The following is a 24463-nucleotide window of genomic DNA, read 5'->3' as shown; positions in this document are numbered from 1 at the left end:
AATGAAATTGACGTCCTTTTATTCCCACAAACAGAGCTTTCTTTTGGTGGTATTTGATCACCTGTGGGATTTTTTGATCATGCGCTATAAACAAAAAAAGAGCGACAATTTTGCAAAAATAACAATATTTTTCAAATTTTTTTATATGAAATTCCCCCCAAAAAAATGTAAAAATCAAAGTTTTTTAACATTTTAGGCCAATTTGTTTTCTGCTACATATGTTTGGTAAAAAAAATCTCAAAAAGCGTATTTTGATTGGTTTGCACAAAAGTTATTGCGTTTACTAACTAAGGGAAAGATTTTTGTCATTTTTTAATGTTTTTTTTTAACGAGTAATGGCGACGATGTGCGATTTTTTTTTGCGGTACTGCGACATTGCGGCGGACAGATCGGACCCTTGACTGACATTTTTGATACTTTTGGGGGTACCAGTGACATTACTACAGTAATCAGTGCTATACATATGCACTGTTACTGTAAAAATGACACTGGGATGGAAGGGGTTAAGTGTGTCCCTAGGGGCGTGTTTCTTACTGTGATTGGATGTGGCTTTGTGTGTAACAGCACAGATCAACGGTCCTACATAGCAGGACCGAGTGATCAGTGCTTTTACACAGGGGAGAGTGACAGGCGGCTTTGTTTACATTAGCCACCTGCCTTTCTCCCTCTCCACCCGACAATCGCGAGTGACCGGCGGACATCGGGTCCGCTGGTCACACGCGCTGGCTTCTTCGGGTACGAGCGGGGGCTGGAGCGCGCCTCCGGCAGCGCGCGCTCGCCCCCTATTCGCTCCCAGGCTAGTGACGTACCGGTACGTCACTTTGCCTGGGAGGGGCTGACCGCCGCCGTATATAGTCGGACGGCGGTTGGCAAGTGGTTAAGGCGTTTGTTACCCCAACACTTCATGTTCCTGAAATGTGCCTGCTGTACCATGTATTTATATAAGAAAATATCCTGTTCTCTTTGTATCGCTTCCTTTGTGTGAAATCCCTGGTGTTCCTGCTAGTCCCCTTGCTTTCCTATTGAAAACTGACCACACTGAGCAGTAGAGCACAGTGCGGTCAGTTCTCTAGCTATGCTGGGAACTCAGTGTACTCTCCTCCAATGATCAGACTTGTCCTGACATGCCCTTGCTGCACAGCCATTCACCGGCAAGCTCAGTGTGCTGCTGCTTCTATCTCCCCCCCCCCCCCCCCAGCTCTTATGCAGGTGAGAACAGAGGAAATGTGTACATTTATAAAAAAGGGAAAAAAGTATATGGCCTGGAGCTAAGTGAAACGAGGAGGAGGGCCAGCATGACTGGGGCCTGCAGGAGAGGAGGAGTATTAGTAGGGTGATTTAGAATGATGCATTCTGTTTACAAGATTGAAGAGTTTAAGGCAGAGGGTGTGTCCTATTGTGGGTAGAGAGGAGGGGGGATTGTGTCAGAGCTCAGTTGGAGCTCATCGCAGCATCAGACAGTTTTCTTCTGCATTCCTGGACTTCACCTGTAGGAAGAACAAAAGATGGGTGACAGCGGGTGCCAGCCATGTTCTGGGAGCGGCTGGGGCCCCCAGTGACAGAAGACATGGGTGGCAGCTTTCCCCTGTGTCCTGACATCGCAGGTGGGGCTAGGGGTGCAGCAGCCTCTTCACAACTGGCCACAAATCGCAAGGGGTTATGTTGGCAATTTAATGCAAGTTTGGTACCATGTGCATTTTCCGTCATGACTTTTCGGGGTGTGGAGGGTTCCATGAGCTGTCCTTATGCTCCAAGCAAGGAAAAGAAAAAGGAGATGCTGAAAAGAGGGAAGACGCTGGTGAGAGTAGAAAAGATGGCGCCTTTCCTAAAGCATTATCCTAACAGGTTGTGTGTTGCAGCTGGGTTTCTTGTATGGTTTTTCTGATACCCTGCCAGTTGCTCGTTGTTCCTCCTATGGCAAATAACTTGCAGTCATCTCATTTACATCCAGCGGTCATTTTCAGGAAAACTTTTCAAAGAAGTTGCTTTGGTTCACATGGCTCTTCCTTTTGATTCACCGCCAGTATTTCCCCTTTGGGTATTATCCCCAAAAAGGAGCACAATATGTTATGCCACATTCGTCAGTTGTCGCATCCTGTAGGGGGTTCAGTGAATGATGCCATTGATCTGGAGCTTTGCACAGTGTCCTATACTTTTGATATGGCAGTGTCGTGGGTTTGTAGGTATGGTAAAGGTTCGTTGCTGGCCAAGACTGATCCTAGTTGTTGCCTTCTGCTAGGGTGAAAATGGCAATGACAGAATTTTTGTTGATAGATGTTAACCAATAAGCTGTGCCATTTCTTGTTTGTTGTTTGAAAGGTTAAGTTCTTTTTTTGGAATGGGTAATTCGGGATGTTTCTGGGCTTAATTCAGTCATCCATTATTTAGATGATTTCTTGTGCATGGGGTCTGCTGGAAGCACTATCTGTGCCTCACTTTTGGCCATGGTCCAACATGTTTTCGAGTTTTTTGGTGTGCCATTGGCCCTGCCACTGAGTTGAGGTTTCTAGGTATTGTCATAGACACCGTGGCGATGGAATGCTGTTTTTCCTTTGGACAAACTTGAAGATCTGAAGGGGATGGTTTATGCCACCAGCAATGCAAAAAAAAAAAAACACAGATCAGTAGGAGGGGTTCTTGAAATGAGCTGTGTGTGGTTCCCTCTTCTCCAGTTTGCCCTGTCCTGGCTGTGGGTTTTTTTTTTCACAGCATTCGGCCAAATCTTCTGGGAGTTTCCTTTATGCATGTGGGTGGGACAGCAATGTCTCAATTCCAGTTTAGGCAGTGGTTTGAGTGCAGACAACTATTCTTCTCATTGCTTTCGGATTGGGGCGGCAATGTAAGCAGTCCGATGGGGACTTAATGACCAGGTCGTTCAGCGCATTGGGCGGTGGGTATCAGTCAGATTTTTGTTCATATGTGCGCCCTCATTTATTGTAACTTCTAAGGTTTGCTATCTGTTGGGTCGGGCTAAGATGTGCCGTCTTATAGGGTACAACCTGTCTTCATTATTTAATGTGTTTCCTATCCTCTTTTGGTTGTTTGTTAATATGGTTAGGATTCTTGGGGGTGTTGTATTTCCCCCACCCTTTTTCTTTTCTCTTGCTGATTTCTGAGGTGTGCTTGGTGTAGATCCAGGGTCACTCATATTTTTTTGGGATGCCAGGTGGACGGAGGTTAGGACAGAGGGTAGGCAGTTAGGCTTGTCCAGGAGTGAGGTCAGAGTTTGCTGGCTGGGTGTTCCAGGAATCCTATGGTCTAGGATCTTGCACAACATGCATCTTTATTCTAGATTGGACAGGCCCCCTGATGTGGTCCTCTTGCATGTCGGGGGCAATGACCTTGGCTTACGCTCCATGCGCGAGCTAATAGGGGATATTGAGTTACATTTTTTTTACAACTTCAGTCATTTTTTCTTGGATACCATATTTGTGTGGTCCGATATAGTTGCCAGGTCTGAGTGGAATATGGCTCACTCTGTTGAAAAGATCAGCGAAGCCAGGATGAACAAGGAGGTAGCAAGGTTTTTTACCTGAAATGGGTACCTGGCAAAACGTCATTGAGAACTGGAGGATGAGTCCTGCAATATCTGAAATTTGATGGTGTGCATCTGAATGCCATCAGCATTGATCTGTGGCATCTGGAATTGCAGGAGGGTATTCAGCGGGCCTCCCAGGTTTTGGGGGCAACACGTGCCTAAGGTATCACGCTAATGTGCTGTGGCAGGGGGTCCATTGGGCCTTGGAAGGTGGTGCTGGTTAAAAAAATTGTGAAAAATTGTGGGTTGGGCCCATCTGAGGTATGTGTGTCCCTTCCTAACAATACGGTGGTAACATCAGGGTATTAATTAGGTTGTATCTGGTAGTACGTAAGTAGTTAATTGTCCCAGAGCCGGTGTAGATGCGGCTAGGGGCCTTTGATTGGATGGCAGATTCAACCGGTTAATCATGAGTATATAGGCCTTCAAAGACCTTAGACCGGGGCATAAGCTGAGGTTGGTTTATTTGGTATGCATTGACTGTATTATATGCACTAAACTTGTTTTTCTTGTGAATGTTGTATTTAATGGTTTGTAATAAAAAGGCTGCTATGGCCATTCGACTCCAAATAAAATGTGTCGTCTGGTCATTTGGAAGGGTAGATGAGTCAAGTGTTTGATATTTTATAGATACCCAGAGCCTCGGCATTCTGCAGGTCCCTCAGTCAAGGTATTTATAATGTTTTTTTTATATATAAAAAAATGTTTTGCCTTTAATTTCTATTTTAAATTGAATGGGTTGTTTTACAAGGTGATCGTTTAGAATCACTTTAAAAGAGAGCTGTGATCGCCTAGTGTAGCCTTTTTAGTGTGCTCAACTGCTGTTTTGTTCTGCCTCTGGTCTCCTCTGTATCCAAGCAACCTAGGAAAGTTCTGGATGTAATGGTGGATACTATGCTGAATGCAGCATGAATATTAATGCTGCTCCAACCAATCCAAGGGAGGGTGGCTCTAGAGGATGCTGGAATAGGGTATTTATTCTTTGCCAGGAGTGGATTGTATCAGCTAGGGAAGAGGCTGCTGCCTCCCCTGCCACCTTCTACCATGAGGCCTCAGGTGGGCGACCTGAGGTCCTTAATTGAGAGAAAATGTTCTGCCATGCAGCCTCAGGTGTGAGTCCTAAAGGCCTGAAGTTAGTGAGAGTGATCCTGGTTCTACTGAGAGTTGACTGAAGGACTGTCTGCTGAAGATCTGGTCTGGGATCACTGGAGGAAAGTGCCGCTTGGAAGTTGGCTATTAGATTTTCCTGGGCATTATGTGAGTACAGACTGCTGAAAGATCTTAGAGACTTTTGCCACCCCTCTTGTGCTAGAAGGTTGCTGTGTGTTTGCTAAAGGGAACACTGGCTGGTGTACTGAAGAGCTTGTCCAACTGTTGCTACTGCATAGACTTTGCTCAGTTATATTACCTGCACCTTCCCCTGGCCGCCGCCAGTTTCAGACACAGACAGGCCCGCTGGCAGTGAGAGGGAGCCTGTCAGCAGCTGTGGGGCAATTCCCTCCTCCCTTTCCTTCTCGCACTTTACTGTATGTGAGCGCCACTTGCAAAGACTCTGCAGCTTGATCTGCTCCCTCCCTTGCTTCCTCATTGGCAGGGGAAGGGAACCAATGGGGCTTCAAGGCAGAGGGGCAAAGCATCTTGGGACATGGTGTCCCCATCCCCAGTGATCCCATAGCATTCTATGGGGCAGAACTACACAGCCCAGCATGCCCTCACACCATGGGAGGATTCACACACCACAAGGCTGCCTGGGAAAGGGGAGAACCATGAGGCGAGGGGAAGGACTGGATGCAGGAGAAGCGGTGCTGCCACCCAGGGTCGGTAAACTATTTCCAGCCACAGATCTATGGCTGGTCGTGGACATCCCACCAGAGAGAAGACCCTGAGTGTCATCTCTAGGCGTTCCTGAAGGCGTGAGGCATTTCAGTGATTAGGTAGCCAGTCGGGCAAATGGAAGAACTAATCACAGGACATCTTTTCCTTGGGCCTCCAGACACAGGATTGGTAAGCGGGCAATTGCCTAATCTTCTATAAGCCAGAACACTGCGCACAGACACCAATGTTGTTTCTCTGCCTCGCCTAAATAGGAGAACCTGTGATATCCTTTACACCCTACTGCACATTTATAGTATCTGCCTTGCTTACCTGGATACTGCTAACACATTTTGCATCACCACTGCCAACAGGACATCAAGTGCCCCAACAATAACCTAGCTAAAGACATTAAGCCTTCTTCTTTTAGAAAAACGACAACCTATTTCCCCTCAAGGGATTGGTTTAGTTGGTACTATGAGGCCCCTATTTACACCCAGGACTCTAGTTGCTTAATGAGCCGGTTTAAGACTTAAGGGTTAGGTTGATGTACTAAACCAGAAATTGTGTTTGACCAGTACTTTGGGGCTGTGGTGTTGATGTACAGAAGGTAGAGGTTTGACATAAAAGAGTCATTCCTCTACCCTTCTCCTGCCTGGACTTATAGAGCCAAACTTAAATAGAAGTTGGTGACTAATCTATTGAAGTGTTATTGTTCATAATGCAATTTGTCATTTTGTGTGGTGATCTCTGCTTTCGGGGTTATTCACCTTAAGGAGATCTCCGGGAGTAGCCAGATCATATGGTAAAACTTTTAAGATACAGTTGATCTAAGTGGGACTAATAAGATACAGTTGATCTAAGTGGGTTACCTTTGACAGTCATGTCACTGTGTTACTCTGTGCTAAGGAAATTTCAGTAAAAACTGACTTCTGGTTAAATACCACTTGTGTCTGTTTACTACCATGTTTGGAGTAACGTTGCTGTCTAGGTGTGCCAGAGGGTTTGAGGCTGTTCCTGGGGTTGAGAGGCAGGGTACAGTACCAAATATACTCAAGCGGCTCCTTTGGGGGTAGGGCTACAACTACTACTGAGGTACTTTGCTCACTCCTGAAACTACTGTGTTGCTATTTCTAATAAGAAGTCTGCTATCTGCTATCAGCAAGGACTTCACCAGAGCTTAACTGAAAGATCAGTTAGTTGTCCTCAATTGTGAAAAGTTCTATTTCTTGGAGTATCCCACTAAATCCCTTCCCCTATCCAAGTTGTCCAAAAATAAAACAACTAAAACCAAAACCCCCTAGACTGGTCATTGAAGACAATAAACCGAAGTGTCTGTGCACCTGGTTGTGTGAATCTACCTTGTGCCTGGCTGTGGGGCAAAAAGGGGGTAGACCTGGGCAAAATACCAGGGGCTCGTACGGTGGTAGTGCTACATATATGAATCCTTTATCCTAAAAGGAACAAAACTATTGCTGTAACTGCCTAAAATATGTTTAGTCTTCTGTTTGTTAGTGTATCTAAATCTGCTAGTCATTCTATTATTCCCCTTCCCCCAGACTGACAATGCTGCTGTCCAAAGGTGTCTCTGCTGCTCCATCATGCAGAAAGTAGGCACTTTAATACAGTACAGGCAGTGTGTTACTGGCCGGATCACCAGGTAAAAACAGAGGGGAAAAAAAGCCTAAAAAAGAAAACTAACATAACACATTGATGGGTAAGCTGCAATATATTACATTTTTGGTTTGGGGTTTAATACCACTTTAAATGGTTGTTTATGTACATTTGTCTGAAACTCAGAAAAATAAATGTTGTGCCATTGCTGCTCTCTTTCTGATCTGTCAGCTTTCTCTACTGGCTATTTATAGAAACACAAAAATGTCCATATTGGTACAGAATATTTATGTATTGTATTTTGACAGACAGCACTATACATATTTGATCTCTGATATTTTCCTTTTATTGTTGCACCACACAATGATGTCTGGAAATGTGAGACTAAAATTGTCCAAAGAACATTAAAAAGCATTAAATTATGCATCACATTTATGAGGTATGGGTCTGCACAGATTGAATTATTGCCCTAGAGTGTATTTTAAACAATAGTTCTTTTTTTTTTTTTTTTTTTTTTTTTTTTTTTAATAAAATACTTACAATGGTAAAAGTAGACTTGTCACTTAGTGCATTTAAGCTCTACAATGTTTTTTGTTCATGCTGCACAACTATAACTACAATTTATTTTTCAGGGTTTTTAAACCTCAACAGGCAAATATGGAAATTTTGTCTATTGTGAAAAGGTTATTTAGGTACTTGATTTTCTTTTTACAGTTACAAAAATTATCCAAAAATAAAAACCAGTAACTTAAAGCAGAACTACACTGCATCTGAGCACCACATGCCAAAAATGCTATTTAATTCTTTTTTTAATATTTAAAGCAAACTCCCCCATCCATCCATATCTCCATGCTTTATTTTGCTGAGAAATCACTTTGAAAAAAAAAAAAAACCCCTAGCATTTCTGGCTGTGGCCATCCTGAGTAAGGGCAGATGGTTCATGTAGCAATTATGTCCTGGAATCCATCTGTACTTAGCTCAGGCATACAGACAGGAGGATGTACTTAGCTGAGAAAACTCCTCCTCCCCTCCTGAAGTCTCCTGGGATGCATGACATTATTTGCCTAGGCATGGAAAGCAGGAAGTAACTAAAGAAATGTAAAAAAAGTCTTTAAAACAAGTAAATATGATATACTTTCCTATCTATTTACTAAGCATAAGGATTTACAAATAATTAATGTTGATTAAGAGAGTGAAGTTCCACTTTAAAAATACATTATTCACGTTAGGTATGTAGCGAACTGTCATTCTTTGATAATGCTGACTTACCCTCTGCTCCTTCAGGCTGTGCTACTTTAAGATTGCTTGCAGAGGAGATCAGCCTCTCACAGGCAGTGGAAAAACAGGATTGTGGGAAATATAGTTCTGTATAGAGAGCAGACTGTTATCTGGAGGATTACTGAGGAAACTGCACTCCCAGGGAGCAACGGGGCAAGGTAAGGACCATAGCAGAGCCTATAAACTTGTCTGTTTCACAGCACGCACTCTCTCTTGCTTCCGGGACTCAGCGGTGTCAGCGAGGACAGACCAGCTTGAGAGGTGTGCTTCGACACAGTCGGTGTTTGAGACCTAGTGCATGTGGCCTAGTGAGAGTGGAGCCCATCCTCAGCGGTACAGATGCTGGTAATTACACAGCGGTAGCAGATCATGTGGGGCTGAATGGAGGGCGGGCGGACGCTGAGCTGAGCTGACTGACCGGGACAGCCGAGCATCGAACAACCCCAGTGACGGAGCATTGTGAGGAGATATTCCGCCTGGGGACCGGATAGTGACATGTGGACGCTGCTGCCATGGGTACCTGGTGACAACTGAAATCGCAAGTATAAACCTGCATCCATAATACACTGACAGCAGATAGGATCTCATAGCCATCACTATATGTGGATTACAAATATCACATAGAAGAGTGATAAAGAGCTCCAACTGCCGTTGAAGATTCTGCAAGGCCTTGCCAAAGCAGGAACTTCACTTTCACTATTCTTAAAGGGGATCCCCTGACAATAGTATAAAACATCATTAGATAATACTAGATAACTCTAGGCCTGGCTTTTGCAGAAGCAAAGTGAGGTTTATGGTTATTACATATCCTTCATAGGCCTATAGTTAAAGCTGATAATCATTTTAGTTAACCTCATTCATTTATTATATTACCTTGTAAGTAAGCATTTATTTTCTGAGGTGTCAGTCTTTTAAACCCCTATTATATTATTGGGGTTCAGTGGAGTGACACTGTAACATACGTTATTACAGAATCCTACAAATGTGGATTTGATAGAGCCACTGATCATTTTAAAGCTCACAAATACTAGACAAGAATTACTTTGTGTTTCCTAATTTTACACAACACAAAGTAAGCGGACACACAAGTACTAATAACAAAGACAGCTGTATGCTGAGATTTTGTAAAAGACCAGTGGCAGGATCTAATACACATTTTAAAGCCAATCTTTTGCATCATTTCCAGCAAATTAACAGCGAACGCAGCATTAAAGCCAACTCATCCGTGCTACCAAAACTGAAGCAGCTCCTTGATGGACACAGCTCCTGAATTTTTAAAGGTGCATACACCCTAATAATTACCAGGTGTGTCAGTGGGGCGGAGCTTGATCTTGGGGGTTGAAAGGCAAAGCAAGGGACCCGTTTTACTTAACCATTTGCCGACTGTTCACAGTATATTTACTGCGGCAGTCAGCCCCTCACAGGCAGAGTGACGTAGATCTACGTCGCTAGCCTGTGAGGGTCTAGGGAGCGAGCGCGCACCCCCGGAGGCGCGCTCCCACTCCTGCGTGGTCACGGACCCCCCCGCGCGTGTGACCGGTGGACCCGATGTCCGCCGGTCACTCTGCGATCGTCGCTGCAGAGGGAGAAAGTCAGGCGGCTAGTGTAAACAAGCCGCCTGTCATTCTCCCCTGTGTAGAAACAGTGATCACACGGTTCTACTATGTAGGACCGTTGATCACTGTTTCTAAAGCTCAAGCCACAGCCAATCACAGTTAGAATCACGCCCCTAGGGACACACACAGCCCCTCCCGCACAAATAAAGTTAACCCCTTCACTACCAGTGTCATTTTGCAGTAACAGTGCATATGTATAGCACTGATTACTGCAATAATGTCACTGATAACCCCAAAAGTGTCAAAAATGTCAGTCAAGGGTCCGCTCTATCCGCCGCAATGTCGCAGTACCGCAAAAAAAATCGCAGATCACCGCCATTACGCGTTAAAAAAAAACAACAAAAATGACAAAAATCTTTCCCTTTGTTAGTAAACGCGATAACTTTTGCGCAAACCAATCAAAATACGCTTTTTGCGATTTTTTTTACCAAACATATGTAGCATAAAACAAATTGACCGAAAATGTTAAAAAATTTTGATTTTTACATTTTTTTTGGGGAATTTCATATTAAAAAATGTGAAAATATTGTTATTTTTGCAAAATTGACGCTCTTTTTTTGTTTATAGCGCATGATCAAAAAATCGCACAGGTGATCAAATACCACCAAAAGAAAGCTCTGTTTGTGGGAAAAAAAGGACGTCAAATTATTTTAGGTACAGCATCGCACGACCGCGCAATTGTCTGTTAAAGTCACGCAGTGCCGAAACGCAAAATAGGCCCTGGTCAGGAAGGGGGTAAAATCTTCCGGGGCTTAAGTGGTTAAATGGCTCCTGAGGGGGTAGTGCTACACGTAAATAGCAAAATGCAATCGAAAGCAACCTATCAGAAGTCATGTTTCATTGTCCTTGCACAATGAATTTAAAACATTTCCTATCTAAGTGTTCTAAACGGTCAAAGTGTAAAGTGTGATTGTTATGAGTTACTGTGCCCTGGACATCTTTACTGCTATCTGTACTATGTATAGCACTACTCCCATGGGAGCTGCTGTGTGTGGGTTCCCCTGGGTTACCATTAGCAACAACAGAACAGTCTGGCATTTTTCCAAGTGTTTTACCTCAGACAAGAAGCAGTCCAGTATCTTTGGTTTTTAGGTTTTATTTGGAACTTGGATAGGAGAAGGGAATGAGTTGGATACTCCAACTTAAAGAACTATGCACAATAGGCTGGGACAACTTGAATTGAGCTGAATAGCGCTGATTAATGCTGTATAACACTCAGTAACGCTGAATAGAGCTAGTCACGGCTAGGCCGCTGCTAAACTTTGCCCTTGGCTGTGAATGAAGTAATAGAGCTTGCGAGGTAAGCTGTATCCTGAGGTAAGCTGCACTCTGAGGTTGACTGCACTGCTGAACAACTTCAGGGCCTTTCCTGGCACCTCCTTTTGTCCCTAATCCTCAGGGTTAACTACTTGGCACCCCCTTTCCTGTAACACTCTGTGTGAGCTGGCTCCTTGATCCCCTGATTTTTCTGAAGTGGTCTCCTCTCCTAGGCAGGGCCGGATTAAGAGCATCATGGGCTTGGTGCTGAGGATTTTGAAGGGCCTTAAGGGCCGTGCCTTGGCATGCACCCAGAGGAGGAAGGGTGCAGCCATGCATGCCTAATTCCACATGGGATGCTGTCTCTGAAGCCCATAAACACATCCATGCATCGGCAACTGTCCCTCCTTGTCCGGCCTTCGTGCTGTGTGGGGAGGTTCTGAGGGAGCTGCCTGGGGAAGCGAGCATAGAAGCCAGACTTCTGTGTTTACAAGTGACAGAAGACCGGTAACAGTGAATATGGCCAACCCGGGGCCTATATAAAGGTAGGGGCCTGGAGCTGCAGCTCCAATAGCCCCTAAGTTAATCTGGCCCTGCTCCTAGGCAGACCCTTGAGGCAGATCCCTCAGTACTCACGATACTGTTTTTCCCAAAGTCCTCTGTCCAACAGCTGTACTGGTCAGCACACTGGATCCTCTGCAGCCCAGTTCCACACCTGGTTCAACAGGCCGACTGCCTGGGCCACCTTCCTCACATCTGCAGGAGGAGAGACAGCTGTCCACCTCCTCCTGGGACTTTGCTCCCACCAAAAAACACCCTGTCACATGCTTCCTCAGTGTTTATTCCCAATTCCAGCATGCATTGCAGCAATACCCACCCACTGGGACAACAATAAACCCTGGTGTGCCATTGGTTAGGTTTCCTCCACCGTCCAACGAGCTCCCTCATTGGATACAGTGGGGAGACTCCCTTAGACCCAATGAGTCACACCTGGAAACATGTGACAGGCTAAACGAACAGATCTGGCTCTCCTGAGCAGCAGAACAAAGCCACCAAATGTGTTTTCCTAGCACCTACCTAGGAGGGTGCTACATATTATATAATAAGCCAGTAGTGTTAAAGTTAAAAATAATGTAGATTGAAATGATCCATATCCTTGAGCGGGGGCAATTTGTGCAGTATACAGGCAAAATTCCTATCTTCTATAGCCTCCCACCCACCTACAAGTGCACATGGTTCTGCTCAGATGAGTATACATTGCCACAGCTATATTGTGTGCTTTGCATCACGGTGCAGCAATTTTACCATTACATGCCAAGTTAGACAGGTGGTGCTGCCAGTCAAACTTTCCCATGTATGTGAATAGGGCCATACTGTAATTGCAAGCCAAATGCTTGGCTCACAGTTGTAGCGAGGTCCCTCAATGCAACATTGCTGCTCAGCAATAAACAGAAGATAAAAAAAACAGGCATCAGGAGAAGGCAAGATCACCTTCTGAACGACCGGGAAACCGGTTTCATCATCCTCTGGAAAGCAATCCACTGCGGATTGTTTTTTAGTGTGGGCGCTAAACACCACCACATATGTGAAAGCAGTCTAGCAAAGAATATCTCTTATTTGTTTCCCTTTGGTCTGTTAAACTAACAAGTATTTTGATAAATCTGTTTGATCAATGCAGAAATGACCAGTTTATCTTGCCAGAATTCCAGTGCTGTCCTTTTCACACTTCCTGTGTAATCTCAGGATTTCCTTCCAGTTCTTCTCTAGCCCTCCTTAACAGTAGGGCCCCATTCAGATTTAGCTGATCCGTGTTCTGTAGGTAGGGTAGCTCATTTGTTTCCTACAGAAACGTGGGGGAAATCCTGGACCCTTTTTGAAAATTACGCCCCACAGATGTGGGCATTTTGCTGATGCGTTGGGGGGGCGTTAGGATTAACGTAAAAAAGCAGAGCGTTTCTTTCCGTGTCGTAATGCGATTGTGTGTGCATTCCTGCTACACAATATTGTGAACCTAGTGTTTATGCTGTGTAGTTGAGTGGTTTCCATCAGGAAACAAATGGATTTTATTTTTCCAGGTTTTGCCAGCAGTTGGCACTACAGGAGAAAGATATCTGGCTAAAAAATCAGGCCCTTTTGTGTTATAATATGAGGGGATTCTGCATTGAAAACACCGGTCTCGTATATACTCTATATTTTTATAACCAGTCTTTACCTGAAAATTGTGATGCATTTTATCATGCATTTTATAATTAAAGCGGTAGTAAAGCGAAAAAAAAACATTAAAAAAACAAAAAAAAAAACCCATTAAAAAACAAAAAAAAAAACCCTCAAGACAATAGCATTGCATACTAGCACAATATAAAATACTTACCTTAGAACGAAGCCCTCACAGCGGCGCCTGCACCCCGCTGAGGGAGCTGACATGTTCCCCCGGCGTTTCTTTTGAGTTTGCGAGCTCCGGCGCTGTGAGCCGCGATGACGTCACTCCTGCACATGCGCGCGGGAGCCCTCAATTCCAGCAAGGAGCTCTAAAGTTCCCGCACAATACACCGGACCTTCAGAGCGCATGCGCCGCTGATGTCCACGACTGCATGCAGGGTGAATATCACGGTTTAGGAGATAGTCATTTTACCTACAGGTAAGCCTTATTATATACAACCGCTTTATACAGCGGGATATACAACCGCTTTAAAGTGGTTGTAAATCTCCGAAATTAAATATGAACAAAGCATATCCCTCTATAGTGTTTACTTGTCTCAATTAGGAGAGCTAAGTGTCATTTCTGTCTGCCGCCCGTTCCTCTGCTATCAGCATGAATCACTTCTGACAATTTTTCCTGACACTAAGAGAAAAAAGGTGACGGAGAGACTTTCAGCTGATTGACAGCCTTAGCTCTGTTCCTGTATGCTGTGTGAAGAAGGGTGTTTCTCTTCCCTCCAATCAGCTCTCAGACTTCTCCTCACTGAGCTCTGCAGAGTGTAACTTCAGCTCTCTGCCCCCTTTTTTCTAAACTCTCAGGCAAGCCTATAAATAGAGCACTTTTAACGGATGTAGAGAAGAGAAGACTACAGATAAACAGGTACAACTTATGTAGGAGGATTTGTTTCATCTCTGTGTATCACCTGAGGATAGTCCCTTCACTGGGTAAACGTGAGGGTTTACAACCACTTCAAGTAACACTTTAAAGCAGATTTCAAGAGGAAAATAATTACCCTTTTCCACGCCATGTCCTTGTCCCTGATCTATTTTTAAAATGTTCCTAAGATCCTAAATACTTGCCTAAAACTTAGCTGCCGGCCTGGTCCTAAGTTTTCTTTCTTCTAGTCTGTAATGTGGAAGAGTCTTTCTTTCAGTGGCCACGTCATTCCCTGGTGATATGGACATTGGTCATTGGGAGCTGGAGGACTCCATCAAAGAGTGCTCGCAGGGTTCTGAAGTTTGACATCATGACTGAAGGGGCAAACGCTAGACTGGTTGGTTGAACAGTGGAGAGAACAGAGAGCTGTTTTGGTTCACTGGTGGTCACCATCAGAAGAGGCATGGCAGAGGATCATGTGAATTCAAATACATTTTTTCTGGAATTTAGTTTTTTTTTTCCTGGAATTGTGCTTTCATTTGGAAATTGGGCCAGAGTCAATCAGATTATTGTAGACAGAATCATGGTATCATCCTCACTTAGGGTTAAAGAATATGTTAACCCAACATTCATATTCCTGATCTCTTTGTATTGCTTCCTTTGTGTGAAATCCCTGGTGTTCCCACCAGTCCTTTCAAAAACTAACGACAATCGGCAGGAGAACACAGCATGGCCGGTGTTGTAGCTGTGCAGAGTACTAAGCCAGCTATTCTACAATGATCACACTTGTCCTGAAACGCCCCCCCACGCACAGCCATTCACTGAGAAGACTAGTGTGCTGCTGTTTCTCCTGGGTCACTTATAAACTAATCATATTGATAATGTTTTTTTTTCAATATGTATACACATATTGGGTTGCTTTTTACAAGGTGATTTATATATACTTTAAGAAAGTTTAAAATATTCAGTATTTATAAATAAGAAATAAAACAAGTTACATTCAGCAGACTTAGAGGAGCGTAAAATATGGTTGATTAGTGATAGCGATTCGTTGTACACAGCTTTAAAATTTTCTACATTCCAACTCCACTGCACATTGCTGCCAACTCTGCACCCCCCTCCGCACTCTCACGGCTCCTTGGCATACATCCATCCGAGCCCCGCTGCACATTGCTTCCAGCGCTGCACCCCAAATCTGCATTCTTTCCTGGCTCCTTGGCACAAACAACACTGTGTGAAGGAATGGGAGGAGCTGGCTTCTCTGTTGCCTTCTTGGTAACTGACCGATGTGTACTCATAACATTATTTGTAGCATGATGCCTCGTTCGAAGTTACATTTTCATAATAGTTCTCTGACAGAGGTCTAGTTTACATTAGTGTTGCCATCTAAATAGTAATCTACAATGGATCACTTTTCAGAGGGTGAGTCCTCCTTCTTACTGCTCATTTTACCTTTAAAAGTCTGTACCATCCCACAGCAACCCAAGTGGTTGCCCACTGATTGTGACAAGGGTATAATTCTTTCTGCACTGCAAAGCAAAACATTGTGGCTGCAGCAAGTATACAACCCCACCTGGATAACTTTGTAGCTTACAGGTGGAGGTTTTGGGGAGGGGGGGGTGGTGGTGAGGGGGGCTGCTGATAGAAATCAAAGAGCCCTATACAGCCTACTTGAGAGACCCCCCCCCCCTCCGCCCGGCTGGAAAGTGACTGAGGACATAGATTATCAGTCCCTTTCTTTGCAGCCTTAGCTGCACAGATGAATGATTGGGATGCATTCCAAGGCTTCCTGCTCATTCACAAACTGAAGCATATTAGACACAGCTTACTATGCTTCAGGGATTAATGGACAAAGGAGTGATTGTCACCAATCACTCTCTGTGTTCATTAAGGAAAGGAAGGGGCCAGTAAATTACACATTTACTAGCCCCTTCTTCCACTCTCCATCCTGAAACATCCCCCTGTGTGCCCACAGCAGCTGCCTGCAGGAGAGGAGGGAAGCCAGGAGCGCTGCAGGGAAAAGGGGGAAATGGGGGAGCATGTTCTAGAGCCAATCCCCTTGCAGTGCATCCGGAGGCAGGAAGAGGAGGAGAAGCTGATAGCACTGCAGGGGGAGGCAGAAGAGGATTAGTGTCTGCAATAAGACAGTCCAGCTGGTCCTTCTGCTCAGCAGGGACTCGCCGCGAGATCACTTTTAGAGGCAGCAGGAGAAGTGTCCCTCTCCCGACGCTTCCCGGTCATTTCCAGGTTTACCAGAGCCGTCGGTAAACCTGGAAGCGATCTGATGTGGCCAATGGCTAGGCAGGAAGTTAAGTGAGAGCAAGATGGCCCCCACTTTGCTCTATGCCCTTGGAAGACCAGAGGGCCCTATGACCTCACTTCTGGCTCTTGGGCATAAAGGGATTTTTTTTTTAAGTCAAAATGTCAAAAATATTATGTTTGAAAGACTTCTGCGCAAATACAGTGTGACATAAAATATTGCAACAATAGCCATTTTATTCTCTAGGGTCTCTGCTAAAATATATATATATATATATATATATATATATATATATATATATATATATATATAATGTTTGGGGATTCTAAGTAATTTTCTAGCAGAAAATACTAACTTAAACTTGAAAAAAACAAATGTTCCAGAAAAGGCCTTGAAAGCAAGTGGTTTTAAGGTAGGTTTGTCAGAATGTGCTAGTATGCGGTCCATACTAGCACATTATGACTTAAACCGCCTGGGGGTCCAAATTTTTTTTTTTTTTTGGACTTTACTACAGCTTTAACAACTGATGTAAGCTACATAAAGAGTGCATTGCTGCCACTGACTTGCTTTGTGAGAATAATGAGTAAAGCAAAACTACTGTATGACAGTAAAGCAAAAAAGCAGAGCCTGCATATGTAATGAGAAAGTATGGCTGCCTCATGTACATAAATCTACCAATATACAGTATATATTTAATAATATTTATATATATATATATATATATATATATATATATATATACATTCAGTAATATACGCTGCTCAAAAAATGGAACACTTTTTAATTACAGTATAAAATCAAGTCAATTAAACCCCTGGGATATTGATCTGGTCAGTTAAGTAGCAGAGGGGGATGTTAATCAGCTTCAGCTGCTTTGGTGTTAATGAAAATAACAACAGGTGCACTAGATGGGCAACAATGAGATGACCCCAAAAACAGGAATGGTTTTACAGGTGGAGGCCAATGACATTTTTTTCCCTACTCATCTTTTCTGACTGTTTTTATTATTATTATATTATTATACAGGATTTATATAGCGCCAACAGTTTGTGCAGCGCTTTACAATGTGGAAGACAACACAGATAATACAGTTACAATACAATTCAATACAGGAGGAACTAGAGGGCCCTGCTCATTAGAGCTTACAATCTAGAAGCAGTTTTTCACTAGTTTTGCATTTGGCTAGGGTCATTGTCATTACTGGTAGCATAAAGCTGGATCCTATAGAGGTTGCACAGGCCAGAAGGTTTGCTGTGTCTCAAGAGCATGGAGGAGATTCCAGGAGACAGGCAGTTACTCTAGGAGAGCTGGACAGGGCCATAGAAGGTCCTTAACCCATCAGCAGGACCAGTATCTGCTCCTTTGTGCAAGGAGGAACAGGATGAGCACTGCCAGAGCCCTACAAAATGATCTCCAGCAGGCCACTGGTATGAATGTCTCTGACCAAACAATCAGAAACAGACTTTCCCTTTTTGAAAGTACATTTTTTGTTTTTGGTTAAACTATTATATAATGTCTTCGCATGTTCTTCCCGGGTATTTGGCTGCATTAATACTGTTGCTTTATATTTTTCTATCTTTTTTTTTTTTGTTTTGTTTGGATTTTGTATGTTAAAAAAAAAAATCAATAAATAAAAAAAAAAAAAAAAAAAAGAAACAGACTTCATCGGGGTGGCCTGAGGGCCTGATGTCTTGAGGCCCTGTGCTCACTGCCAGGCACCATGGAGCTCGATTGGCATTTGCCATTGAACACCATAATTGACAGGTCCGGCATTGGCGCACTGTGCTTTTCACAGACGAGAGCAGGTCTACCCTGAGCACATGTGACAGACGTGAAGGGGTCTGGAGAAGGCGTGGAGAAAGGTATGCTGCCTGTAACATCATTTAGCATGACCGGCTTAGTGGTGGGTCAGTGAGGGTCTGGGGAGGAATATCCATGGAGCGACGCACAGACCTCTGCAGGCTAGACAATGGCACCCAGTCTGCCATTAGGTATCAGGTCCTGGGTTCCTCCTGGTGCATGACATTGCCCGCCTCATGTGTTGAGAGTATGCAGCCAGTTCCTGGAGGATGAATGGCCCCCACGCTCATATAACCTAAATCCAAGAGAACACCTCCCTCTGGGACATTATGTTTCGGCCCATCCAATGCGGCCAGGTTGCACCTCAATCTGTTCAGGAGCTCAGTGATGCCCTGGTCCAGATCTGGGAGGAAAAACCCCAGGACCAGTGGCGGCTGGTGCTCAAAATTTTTGGGGGGGGCGCAAACAGAAAAATGTCATAGGCATTGCTTTGCGGCAAAAAACGCTGTAAAAAATTGCGTGACTTTGAGGTCGCAAAAGTGTGAAAGGGGCCTTCAGTAATTAAGGTATAGTGTGCCCCCTTTTAATACAGAGAGACCAGCGTGCCCCCTTTCAATGCAGAGTGACCAGCCTGCCCCTTTCAAAGCAGAGAGACCAGCGTGCCCCCTTTCAATGCAGAGACCGGCGTGCCCCCTTTCAATGCACAGTGACCAGCGTGCCCCCTTTCAATGCACAGTGACCAGCGTGTCCCCTTTCAATGCACAGTGACCAGCGTTTACCCTTTCAATGCACAGTGACCAGCATGCCCCCTTCAAAACACTGACCAGCGTGCCCCCTTCAATGCAGAGACCAGCATACAGCCCTCCTTCAATGCAGAGACCAGCGTACATGCCCCCTTCAATGCAGAGACCAGCATACATGCCCCCTTTAATGCAGGGACCAGCGTACATGCCCCCTTCAATGCAGAGACCAGCGTACATGCCCCCTTCAATGTAGTGACCAGCATACATGCCCCCTTCAATGTAGTGACCAGCGCACATGCCCCCTTCAATGCAGTGACCAGCGTACATGCCCCCTTCAATGCAGTGACCAGCGTACATGCCCCCCTTCAATGTAGTGACCAGTGTACATGCCCCCTTCAATGCAGTGACCAGCATACATGCCCCCTTCAATGTAGTGACCAGCGTACATGCCCCCTTCAATGTAGTGACCGGCGTACATGCCCCCTTCAAAGTAGTGACCAGCGTACATGTCCCCTTCAATGCAGTGACCAGCGTACATGCCCCCTTCAATGTAGGGATCAGCGTACATGCCCCCTTCAATGTAGTGACCAGCGTACATGCCCCCTTCAATGTAGTGACCAGCGTACATACCCCCTTCAATGTAGTGACCAGTGTACATGCCCCCTTCAATGTAGTGACCAGTGTACATGCCCCCTTCAATGTAGTTACCAGCATACATGCCCCCTTCAATGTAGTGACCAGCGTGCGTGCGTGCCCCTGCAATGCAGTGTGGGCCCCCCGAGACCAGTGCACTTACCTGGAGCCCTGGAGCAGCCGCGGCAGCGGCTTCTCTTCAGTCCCGGCGGCGCGTCTCCACTCTCCTCGAGTCCTCCCGCTCCCGCCTCCTCCTCGGCCAATGGCATGGGGTTTGCCTTGCGGCCAATTTGGAAGCCAGTATTAAACCGGCTTCCTGATTGGCCAGGAGGAGGATCGGTGTGACAATAGCGAATTTTCATTTGTTATTGTCACACAATGGGTGGGCTCGGGGCGCACTGCTCTGCGCCCCGGGACCACCCTTTGCATCACCCTATTAGAGCCTCTGGCTCTAATCAGGTGATTTAAAAAAAAAACCCATTAAGCTCCATGCGTCCGCGCCCTTGCACGCAGATTAGGAGGCCGGACGCATGGATGGGGGGGCGGCGCCTCTGCGCCCTCAATACACCGGCCGCCACTGCCCAGGACACCATTCCATCGTCTCATTTGGAGCATGCCCTGACGTTGTCAAGCATGCATACAAGCATGTGGGGGGCCATACAAACGATTGAGCACCATTTTGAGCTACTGCATTGAAATTTCAACAAAATAGACTAACGTGCTGCATCATTTTTTCATTTTGATTTTCAGGGTATCTTTGAATTAAGCCCTCTGTAGGTTGATAATTTTCATTTCCATCAAACGATGTGACATCCTTTCATTCCTAACACATTACCCAGTCCATATCAGTATAGATATCCAGCATGATATTTTTCCCCACTGAGATCTGATGTGTTTTCAAAGTGTTCCTTTTTTTTAGCAATATATATATATATATATATATATATATATATGTATATATATATATATATATATATATATACACACAGTGCCTTGCGAAAGTATTCGGCCCCCTTGAACTTTTTGACCTTTTGCCACATTTCAGGCTTCAAACATAAAGATATAAAACTGTAATCTTTTGTGAAGAATCAACAACAAGTGGGACACAATCATGAAGTGGAACGAAATTTATTGGATATTTCAAACTTTGTTAAGAAATAAAAAACTGAAAAATTATTCAGCCCCTTTACTTTCAGTGCAGCAAACTCTCTCCAGAAGTTCAGTGAGGATCTCTGAATGATCCAATGTTGACCTAAATGACTAATGATGATAAATAGAATCCACCTGTGTGTAATTATGTCTCCGTATAAATGCACCTGCACTGTGATAGTCTCAGAGGTCCGTTTAAAGCGCAGAGAGCATCATGAAGAACAAGGAACGCACCAGGCAGGTCCGAGATACTGTTGTGGAGAAGTTTAAAGCTGGATTTGGATACAAAAAGATTTCCCAAGCTTTAAACATCCCAAGGAGCACTGTGCAAGGGATAATATTGAAATGGAAGGAGTATCAGACCACTGCAAATCTACGAAGACCTGGCCCTCCCTCTAAACTTTCAGCTCATACAAGGAGAAGACTGATCAGAGATGCAGCCAAGAGGCCCATGGTCACTCTGGATGAACTGCAGAAATCTACAGCTGAGGTGGGAGACTCTGTCCATAGGACAACAATAAGTCCTATACTGCACAAATCTGGCCTTTATGGAAGAGTGGCAAGAAGAAAGCCATTTCTTAAAGATATCCATAAAAAGTGTCATTTAAAGTTTGCCACAAGCCACCTGGGAGACACACCAAACATGTGCAAGAAGGTGCTCTGGTCAGATGAAACCAAAATCAAACTTTTTGGCAACAATGCAAAACGTTATGTTTGGCGCAAAAGCAACACAGCTCATCACCCTGAACACACCATCCCCACTGTCAAACATGGTGGTGGCAGCATCATGGTTTGGGCCTGCTTTTCTTCAGCAGGGACAGGGAAGATGGTTAAAATTGATGGGAAGATGGATGGAGCCAAATACAGGACCATTCTGGAAGAAAACCTGATGGAGTCTGGAAAGGACCTGAGACTGGGACAGAGATTTGGCTTTCAACAAGACAATGATCCAAAACATAAAGCAAAATCTACAATGGAATGGTTCACAAATAAACATATCCAGGTGTTAGAATGGCCAAGTCAAAGTCCAGACCTGAATCCAATCGAGAATCTGTGGAAAGAACTGAAAACTGCTGTTCACAAACGCTCTCTATCCAACCTCACTGAGCTCGAGCTGTTTTGCAAGGAGGAATGGGCAAAAATTTCAGTCTTTCGATGTGCAAAACTGATAGCGACATACCCCAAGCGACTTACAGCTGTAGTCGCAGCAAAGGTGGCGCTACAAAGTATTAAAGTGGAGTCCCACCCTAAAATGTGACTTCGGTCCATCTTCATGCCCGGGGTCACCTGAAAAACAAATGGATAATAGCAACAAATGAAGGCGCCGTCATACCTTGCTAAACAGCTTCTGGGCATGCCCAGAAGCTGTGCAGGGATGACGCTGAAGCACCGGAAGTGATGGCGGGGCCGATGCAGTGCATCGTGGGACCGAAGAAGATGGAAGAGGACGCAGAAGAGGATTGCGCTGGCTTCAAGCTGCCCACACCTGAGATGGCAGCGCTAGACAATACATTTTTAAGGTAAGTATTTCTTCTTGCAGGTAAGTGCAACCCGGGCAGTGGCGGAGCCAGAGGGTTAGCTGGGGTGTCAATTGACACCCCAGAAAAAGTCCCTGCCACCCCTGTTGCCACCCCGATCCTGGCTGGCAGCGGAGGAATCACAGGCAGTGGTGGGATCAGCCAGTTCCCAGAACCGGCTGATCCCTCTAAGCTGGCGGCCAGCGGGTCAGGGAGCAGCAGAGCAGTGCGTCCCGAAGCCGAGCCCACCCATACTGTGACAATAGCGAATGAAAATTCGCTATTGTCACATGGATCCTCCTCCGGCCAATCAGGGAGCGGGTCCTCCCGCTTCCTGATTGGCCGAATGGCAAACGCCGTGCCATTGGTCGAGGAGGCGCCGGCGGGAGGACTGAGAAGATGCAGGGAGCCGCGGACCGATGAGAAGCTGCTGTGATGACCGTCCGTCCGTGAGGTAAGTAAGCCGGTCTCACGGGGGGGGGGGGGACGCTGGCACTCTGCAATGATTGCGGGCAAATGCTGTGGCTGTGGCACTCTGCAATAATCATTGGGGGCATTACTGTCTCACTGCAATAATCATTGGGGGCAAGGCTGTCTCACTCTGCAATAATCATTGGGGGCATTGCTGTCTCACTGCAATAATCATTGGGGGCATTGCTGTCTCACTGCAATAATCATTGGGGGCATTGCTGTCTCACTGCAATAATCATTGGGGGCAAGGCTGTCTCACTCTGCAATAATCATTGGGGGCATTGCTGTCTCACTCTGCAATAATCATTGGGGGCATTGCTGTCTCACTGCAATAATCATTGGGGGCATTGCTGTCTCACTCTGCAATAATCATTGGGGGCATTGCTGTCTCACTCTACAATAATCATTGGGGGCATTGCTGTCTCACTGCAATAATCATTGGGGGCATTGCTGTCTCACTGCAATAATCATTGGGGGCAAGGCTGTCTCACTCTGCAATAATCATTGGGGGCAAGGCTGTCTCACTCTGCAATAATCATTGGGGGCATTGCTGTCTCACTCTGCAATAATTATTGGGGGAATTTCTGTCTCACTCTGCAATAATCATTGGGGGCAAGGCTATCTCACTCTGCAATAATCATTGGGGGCATTGCTGTCTCACTGCAATAATCATTGGGGGCAAGGCTGTCTCACTCTGCAATAATCATTGGGGGCATTGCTGTCTCATTCTGCAATAATCATTGGGGGCATTGCTGTCTCACTGCAATAATCATTGGGGGCATTGCTGTCGCACTCTGCAATAATCATTGGGGGCAAGGCTGTCTCACTCTGCAATAATCATTGGGGGCATTGCTGTCTCACTGCAATAATCATTGGGGGCAAGGCTGTCTCACTCTGCAATAATCATTGGGGGCATTGCTGTCTCACTGCAATAATCATTGGGGGCATTGCTGTCTCACTGCAATAATCATTGGGGGCAAGGCTGTCTCACTCTGCAATAATCATTAGGGGCATTGCTGTCTTACTCTGCAATAATCATTGGGGGCATTGCTGTGGCACTCTGCAATAATCATTGGGGGCATTGCTGTGGCACTCTGCAATAATCATTGGGGGCATTGCTGTCTCACTCTGCAATAATCATTGGGGGCAAGGCTGTGGCACTCTGCAATAATCATTGGGGGCATTGCTGTCTCACTCTGCAATAATCATTGGGGGCAAGGCTGTGGCACTCTGCAATAATCATTGGGGGCAAACCTGTATCCTGTCTGTATCCTCTGATCGCCACCTGTATCCTGTCTGTATCCTCTGATCACCACCACCTGTATCCTGTCTTTACTAGTAATGGCAGCAATCATTAGAGGGACTGCGACATTGCGGTGGACGAATCTGACACTAAATTACACTTTGTATATTGACCCCCCAAAATAATACCTAGCCACCCCTTTGCCACCCCTGTTTTAAAAGTCTAGCTCCACCACTGAACCCGGGACAGTTCAGAGGCTATCCATTGTGGAATGCACTAGCCTTGACTGTCCCGGGGGTATTTTAATGTATTTTTTTTTTTTTTTTTTTTTAGGTGGAACCAGTGGCGTAGCGTGGGTTGTCAGCACCTGGGGCAAGGCAAGTCATTTGCACCCCCTACACAAACCTACTAGACCACTACACAGACCTACCCCCCCCCCATACACTGACACCTACA

Source organism: Pelophylax lessonae (genome assembly GCF_965119305.1).
Source record: "Pelophylax lessonae genome assembly, chromosome: 5".
NCBI classification, from domain to species: domain Eukaryota; kingdom Metazoa; phylum Chordata; class Amphibia; order Anura; family Ranidae; genus Pelophylax; species Pelophylax lessonae.
Note: the sequence above shows the minus strand (reverse complement) of the source record.